General features: G+C 37.3%; 1 pseudogene; it reads left to right on the top strand.

Annotated features, from left to right (window-relative positions):
* The window catches only part of LOC102855953, an 89,666-nt pseudogene that overhangs the window by 36,231 nt on the left and 44,749 nt on the right, over positions 1-8,686 (top strand).

Genomic DNA, 8,686 nt, shown 5'->3' with positions numbered 1-8,686 from the left:
CAGGAAGCTCTGGTCCGGCAGCGCTGTGCCCGGAGCAGGGGCGGCGCCGGCTCCAGCGCCGGGGCGGTAGGGGTAGGCGGCCATGGGCCGAGGAGAGAACCCCTGAGGAGCAGGGCGCGGGCAGCAGCGGTACTAATGGTCCAGCAGCCGCCCTACTTCCGCGTCTGCGGGGGCAGGCCTGGACCTAAGAGTCACCTTACCTAACTCTATGTTATCGTCTTCTTGGATCATTGCCAAAATATTAAATTCTCTATTATGAGAAAGATTTTTCATAACAATTATTTCTATATAATGTAACTTTCAATTCTACCCACCACCTGACTCTTCCTTATCAGCAACTCTAGGATCCATTCCCAAGATACTCTCCTAGTACCTGATAAAAAAAGATGTGATCTTGATGCTAAAATCAGTACTTTTGGTCAATATTTTGGATTTTATCCTTTAATCCATACCTATTTTCCCTGTTATATGTTGTTGTTGTTGTTGATTGCCTTCAAGTCGAGCATGAGTCATTGTGACCCTATGAACAAAAGGCCTGAAGTCTTTCTACAACTATTGACATTTATCAAAGTTCATAGAGTTTCTGGAGGCATGTTGTTTAGAAAGTGGATTCCACTCCTTCTTCCATACAGATTGAAAAGGTATGGGGGCAGGATGAATCCCTGGCACACTCTTTACGTTTTATAAGAAACATAAACATAGGTTATACACATGGATTTCACCTGATGGGATTATATATTAAGTTTTAGATGTTCTAGAGCTGAATCCCGTTCTCTCTTCAGATTTTAGTTTTTCCATACAATAAATGAGGCTTAGCCTCTGTCTTTATTTGTACACAGCAGAAGTCTCTCAACCTGCTTTTATTAGAAAAGGAATATAAGCTGCATACCTGAGTGTAAAAGAAGCAGATTGAACATGAGGGTGGGTGAGTCTAAGTCATACCCACTTCAAAAAGGGAAATTGTCTCCATTAATAATATCAATAGAAAATCCACCAGAGGGTCACCTATGGGTCAGTTCTGACTCTATAGTACACAACAACAACAGTCATACAGATAGCTACATGGTCAGAGATACTGCCTCACATGCTCTTGCACCTATTTCTACCAATCATTAGGTCCAATGTTTGTTGCAACTTGACTCATGGACTTTACTCACAGTGAGAGGTTTATTAGGGAAATATGTTGAGAAGTGGGAAAGAAAAGAATATCACACAATGCAAGTCCTTGTCAAACATGTTTAATCCAGCTGTCCCAAGCCAGATTAATAAAGTACAATTCCTCAATTAGTGAAAGTTCAGGAGCACAAATTCAAGACACCTGTTGTTTCCTCAATCATCCAGTACACTTTATATCAGAGCAACTACAAGTCAACTTTGCCTTAAAACATCCAGCAAATAAAACCTTTAACTGTGGCTTGGTCTCTAGGCTTCCTCTGTTTACATCTTGCCAGTTTCTTTAGTTCCTCATAGTCTCTACAGCAGTCAGTCTCTTCACCTTCTCTCTACCACTGTCTCAATGTATAAAGCCCTCTCATGTTGATTTCACAGCTGCTAATGATTTGCAAGATCATGAGTGGTGTTAGTTTCAAGTTGGCTTTTTTAGGCATAATTTTATCCCTTTTGGTCTCTAGCTACCTTAACTAAAGACATACATATGAGCTTTCCAAATTATCAATACCTGTGGGATTAGGACGAGAGAAAGAGTGTTTCCCATAGAGAGAGGAAGACTTACGGCAGCAAGACTTGAGACAAGAAAGACTTCAGGGAGACTGGCACAAGACCCTGGTGAGAGCAAGACCCTAGTGGTGAGACCCTGTTGACGATGATGAAAAGACAGTGACATGCAGTGGAGAAACTGTGACAAGGTGTGACCTTAGTCTTCTTGCATTTGTGATGGCCACAATTGAAGGATTTGCTGTTCTTGCCAGATGCTTGAAGGAGAAGGTGACTTATAACTACTCTGAGGAAAACCTTGCTGGTGATTTTAATTTGACTGCTGAATTGAAACCAGAGCATGGGCTAATTAAGGAATTGTACCTTGGGACTGTTGGGCTAAAACATGGATTTCCTTTGGTGATATTCTTTGCCTCACCCACTATCCAACTTATTTTCCTAACAAACCCCTTTCTCTGTACCACAACTGTGAGTCTATGAGTCAACAATAAAGAAACATACCTCTTGCTGCTGCTGTGACTCTAGAGGCACTATTGGGCTGGGCTAACAGCTTTTTTTTTTTTCTTTCTGCAATGGGGCAGTGAGAAGCTGTAACATTCTCACTCCCTCCGGCCTTTTCAAAGAGACACAACCCTAGACCCCTATGTCCCATTTTTTTTCTCATTAGACACCATATATTCAAGCAATTAAAGTAGCTGGAGATCATGCACCCAACCAGGGCTAACACAATAGACAGAAAAGCCAATTTTGGGTTTTTTTGACACCACATTGAGAAAAGCAACTAAATTACACTGTCTCTCCCATTATAGACACTCCTGCCACTACTGCTAAGGCAGGTATGTACTAAATCTAGTGTCACAGATACTGCACATGATACCAGAAATAGTCAACCATTTCTAGTGCCATTGGTGCTTATTATGTTTCCTTCATACTTACCAAGAATAGGACTCCACACTAAGCCTACTTCCACAGTTTACTCTCCTCCAAATAGATATCCCAAGTGAGTGTATCTAACAGGGTAAGCCTAGATCAGATGTCTATGTTCTCATTCCCAGGAAGTCTAGGGGAAAATTACTCTGAAGTCTATTATTTTGTAAATTTGGCTACCTGATTCCCTTTAATACCAACATTTTTGTATATATTTGTACACGTTGAATACATATATTTACATAATTATTTTCAGTTATTGGACTTTAAGCCAAAGAATAAATAACCTTTTTACCATGTAACTGTGTTACTGTTGTGGTATTGGAGAATACTGAATATCTCATAGACTCCCAAAAGAACAAACAGATAAATTTTGGAGAAGGTGCAGCCAGAGTGCTTCATGAAGGCAAACATGCTAAAGTTTCACCTCATATACTTTGAGCGTATTGCTAGGAGAGGCTATTCTTTGGAGAAGGATATCATATTTGAAAAGGTGGAGTGTTGACAAAAGAGAAGAAGACCCTCAACAAGATAGGTTGACACAATTGTTGATTGCAGCAATGGCTCTAGTATGTCAGAGATTGTGAGGATGGCACATAGAACAGGATTCAGATCTGCTGTTCATAGTCTTGCTATCAGACATATTCAACTTGGTGGAACCTAACAACAACAGCAACATTCCTTATAAGAAACTTCAGTTGTTGCCATAAATTGTAAAATTGTAAATACTTTTAATTATAAAGTGTAACCAATTCTAGTCACAATTACTTTATAGGATATAAATTCCAAATCTTCTTGTAAACCATTTAACCAAATAGTTTTCTCAATGAATTTAAGCTATATTTTATTTCTTCATATATCAAGATCACTCCAATGCCAGAACAAAATAGCTATAAAATATTTTTGTCCCTCTAAACTAGGATCAAGCTTATATGGCCTAGTCTATGGTATAAAGAGACTGTCAAATAAAACCAGAAATGTACAATCTGGAGAGGATAAAATTGATGAATGGGACCTTCTAAAGATTAAATTAATGTATGCATCAAAAACTTTTTCCAACAGGGTAAAAAAAACCCTACTGACTGGGAAAAAAACATTTGGCAATACCATTTCAGACAAGCGTTTCATTTCAAAAGTTTACAGAATCTGATCGGGCCTCCACAAGAAAAAGATTGATCACACAATTACAAAATGGGCAAAATAAAGGGAAAGAATTTTCAGAGAAAGATATTTGAATGGCCAGTAGATACATGAAGATATACTCTAAAACACTGGCAATAAGAGAGATGTAAATCAAAACCACAATTAGATACCATGTCATTCCAGGAGCATTGACAAGGTTTAGGAGGGCAGCAAGTAATACTTGTTGGAGAGGATGTAGAGAGATAGGAACTCTTACACATCGTTGGTGGGATCGTAAAATTATACAACCACTTTGGAAGGCAGTTTGGTGTTTTCTAAAAAAAAACAAAAAAACAGCAAACATAGAAATTCCGTATGGCCAAACTACTATTCCACTGCTTGGAATATACCTTTAGAGAATGAGAACTGAGACACAAATGGAGATTTGTACACCAATGTTCATAGCAGTGTTATTCACCATTGCAGGAACATGGACACAGCCCAGATGTCCAGCCATAATCAAATGGATTGAGAAATTATGGTACATTCACACAATGGAATACTATGCATCATTCAGGAGCAATGATGTGATAAATTACTCTGTAATTTGAAAGAGACTGGAGAGCATTATGCTAACTGAACTAAGTCATTCCCATAAGGACAAACACTGTTTAAGACCATTATTATAGAACAAGTGTAAGGGTTCAAGAGCAGGGGATGGGGAGGATGGGAGCAAATGGGTGAGGATGGGGGGGAGGGGGGAGATGGTTAGTCGTAGGATCACACAACTTGCTAGGTGGAGGGCAAGATGGGTAAAGGAATTGGGAAAGATCCTATGTGAAAAACAATGTACACAAACTTTGTAAGTAAACCAGTATAAAATAAACACTTTCTTTAAAAAAATATACCAAAATATGCATGAATTATTAAATGGAAAACAAAATTTCTCTGTAAACTTTTGTCTAGAATATGCATGAATTGTTAAAAGCAAAATTGATCTTTTAAGTAAACTTTCATTAAACTAAAATATAAGAAAATAAAAAAATTGTCTCTCCCTGAAACATCTAAAGATTATAATTTAATCCTAATAAACAACAGATACTAAGATTACAATTCACAGTTGTGGTGTTGTTGTGTACCATAGAGTTGGAATCAACTCATAGATGAGCTCCCACGGGGTTTCCAGAGACAGTTCATTTCACAGGAAGGGATTGTCTGTCCATCTTTCATGGAGCAGACAGTGACCTCGAACCTCCTGCCATCGGGATTGCAGCACAGCTTCCTGCCACAAGGACACCAGAGATCGTTCACAGTTGGGATGGAGGTATTCCCACCAGTTGAGAATAATTTTTAAGCAATTTTAGATTTGTCTTCCTTTAGAGGCATGGTAGGGTCTAAGATGTACACACTGTGCTTTCAGACAGACTGATAGTTATTAATTACATCATGTTCACAAGGCTTTTATGTCTCAATTTGTTTCTGGAAGCAGAACCTCTAGTAATCTTTGTAGCTAGAGGTAGGTGAAGTAAGTATAAATTGACTGGAGAAGACACCTTAAAAGTTATCATTCACCTTTAAATTTACTTTTTTTTTATTGTTTGGGATTTTTTCCCTACATGATATATAGATTTTATGGATGAGACTCTAGCATCCATCTTGACCTTGACCTAAGTCAATGCCGTGAGATAGCTAAATAGAGTAACAGAAAGAATCTATCACTATAGGAATTCTCTATTTTAGCACTATACTACTTAATTATTTTTCCATGAGTGTAAATTGCTATTGGTTTGTTTTATTTTAAATCTCTGTCTTTATTACTATCATCCAAATATAATCCCCAAGTTTAAGTGTGTCTTCCAGAAAAGTTATGTTGAAGTTCTAACTTCTAATACTGTCAGTGTTCTTATTGGAAAGAGGATCTTTGCAGATGCAATGATGTTAAAATGATGTCATATTGAATTGGGGTGAATCATTATCAAATATGCCTTGTATCCTAACAAGAATAGAAGAAATATGGAGGTAGTTACAAGCCAAAGAGTTCCAATTAATATCAGAAATTAAGAGAAAGGGAGGGGGCTCTGATAATATAATCCATAGAGAGTTGCTTTGTTAAACCAAATGTTACAACTTTCTAGTAGTTTGAATATACCAACAACATCTCGGGAAAAATATGAAAAATTTGCTCCTGTGAAATTTACAGCCTAAGAAGGCTGGAAGGTCAGCTGTGAATTGGTTCCAACTCAACAGCTATGACAGGGAGAGACAGTAAAAAGGTACAAAGTTAAATAAACCCACCAACAGGTCCTAGAGCCTTCAGAAAGATCATTTTCTTGCTAGCACCTCTATTTCAGACCTCTAAATTCCAGAAACATGAGAAATTAAATTTACTTTGCTTTAAGTTACCTCACATTGGTAATTTGTTACAGCAGCTCTGGGAAACTAATTTGTCAACCAATACAAGATCAGACTCAACTTGATTCAGATCCCTTACTTCTATTCTTCTCAAGCTGTGAAGTTCAGTCTATCATTTATTTCTCTAAAATACAGAGAAGTAATTCATTGAGTGTAAAATGGAATGTCTACCTGATAGAGTTGCTGTGAGAGATCAAGGAGATAATAGGTAAGAATACCTTGCACACAGTTAATTCTAATAGATGTTAATTGCTTTTCAGTTCCCTTTTGCAGAACTACTCTAGTTGTGACCTTGAGTCAATGGATTCTGCCTATGAATACTGAATTGTAACAACAAACACAAATTCTGAACTGCAGAGCTCCCATGAGGTTTTTCTTGGTTTTCTTAAAATACCTGAAAAATGAGACAACTGTAGATAGAATACATTTAAGATAGTAATTAGAATATATTTTACAAACTAGGATATTTTTTCTGGTCAAAGAGAATTGCAATTAAAGCAACAGTAATTTTCTTTGTAAGTGGAGGACCACAGAAGAAAGTAGCTGTCCAGGGTCCTGATTTGGAAGATGAAGGGGAAAGTTAAGTTTCAGATCTCGGTTTCATATATTTTAATCTTTTAAAACTAATGGATTTGTTAGTGGTTAATTTTGTCTAATCTATTTAAAAAGTAGGTATATATACTCCCACCTTTCATCTCCTCTTCCTCCTGTGATGAATTGTATATTGTTAGATGCCATAGGAGCTCTGGTGACCTAGTGGTAAAAAACTGCTACAACTCCTAAGGCATGTGGATCAAATCCACCAGCTGCTCCACGGGAGAAGGATGGATAATCTCCTCTTATGCAATTTACTGCCTCTGAAAACCTGTGGAAGTTCTGGGTCTTTTCTGATTCAATAGCAAACAATAACAGATGTTATACTCAAAGTGATCGCATGTACAACATAAATAATGCTTTCTGATCCTGTGCCATTTCATAATCTCCACTGTGCTTAAACCCATTGTTGCAGAAATTGTGTTTCTCCATCTCAGGAAGAGTCTTCCTCTCTTAATCTTATTTTTCCAAAGATAATGTCCTTCTACAGAGACTGGCCAATCCTGAGAACATGTCTTTTGGTGGTTGTTGTTGTTTACAAAAATTAAATATTTATTATCCTGGCAGTACATGGCATCTACATTCAAAGGCATCAACTATTAGTTACTCTTCCTTAACCACTGTCCATTTTTCACATGCATATGAAACAATTTAAAATAAAATTTAAATTTAAACTTTAAATTATTTGGGTCAGATGCACCTTAGTCTTTAAATTGGCATCCTTACTTACTCCTTAGCACGTAATGAAATCCTTGGAAACAGATTTACCTAGTACAATATATTGTTTGATTTCTTGATTCCAGCTTCTAGGGGTGCTGATTGTAGACACAAATAAAATGAAGTCATTGTTAACATCAAATTTTTCTCCACTTTTCTTGATGTTCCTAATTTACTCAGTTGTGAGGATTTATATATTTTGAAGTATTATCCACACTGAATGCTAATCTTTGATCTACATAGTTTTTCTTAAAGACAGTCTAGTTAAGTGATTAAAGACACAGGCTAGATGCTAATGAATCTGAATTAATTAGAAATTACTAGAGACATATACTTCAACTTTCACTGTAAAAATGTAGCCATGAAAAATGAGTATTATGATAGGCCAGAATTAATAGTGAGTATTGTGATAAGTATCAATGTATTCTAGATGGAGACTGACTCCTATGATTAGATTTTTAGAGGATTATGTCCCAATACTTGCATCTAACCTAACAGAGTCCCAGCTTAGAATTCTGACTCTGCTACTGATTTTGTGTGTTGTTGTGTGTCACTGAGTCAGAAACAATCTATAACTGACTCTCCAGTGGGTTTTTAGAGGCAATAAATCGCACAGAAATAGATTGTCCATCTTTCTCCCATGGAGCAGCTGGTGACTTTGAACCAAATACCTTTGGGAATGCAGCACAACTTCTTATCACTAGGGTACCAGAGCTTTTGTGTATAATAGATGCCACCAAGTCAGAGCTAGCTGATTTATAGCTGACCCTTCTGTGGGCTTTCTGAGGGCAGTAACTCTCATGATAGGAGATTGCCCACCCTTCTCCCACAAAGGAGCTGGAGAATTTGAGCCACATCCCTTTGGGATTGCAGTGAAACTTCTTACGACTATTATTTAACATTTGTGCTTCTTATTTTTCTAATTTAAAAAGTAGGGCAAAATCAGTACTGACATCAATAGGTTGTCGTGGAGATAATATAAGATAATGTATATTAAAATTATCTATCTTAATTTTTTTACATACATAAAAAAATTTAGATAATTTAAAAGGTGCATTGCCACGGGAAAGTCTGCTGTTAGGGACCTCTCCAAAGTACTGAAGAGCAATGGTGTCTCTCTGGAGACTAAGGTGCGTCTGATATAGGCTTTGGTCTTCGCAAGCACTTGTTATGCATCAGAGAGTTGGACAATGACCAAGGAGGATAGAAGGAGAATTGATGCCTTTGGGCTATGGTGCTG

This window comes from Elephantulus edwardii, unplaced genomic scaffold (assembly GCF_000299155.1).
Source record: "Elephantulus edwardii isolate Elephantulus edwardi_28Jun2011 unplaced genomic scaffold, EleEdw1.0 scaffold00149, whole genome shotgun sequence".
Classification (NCBI taxonomy): domain Eukaryota; kingdom Metazoa; phylum Chordata; class Mammalia; order Macroscelidea; family Macroscelididae; genus Elephantulus; species Elephantulus edwardii.
The sequence above is the reverse complement of the archived record's forward strand: the minus strand, read 5'-3'. Positions and strand labels throughout refer to the sequence as shown.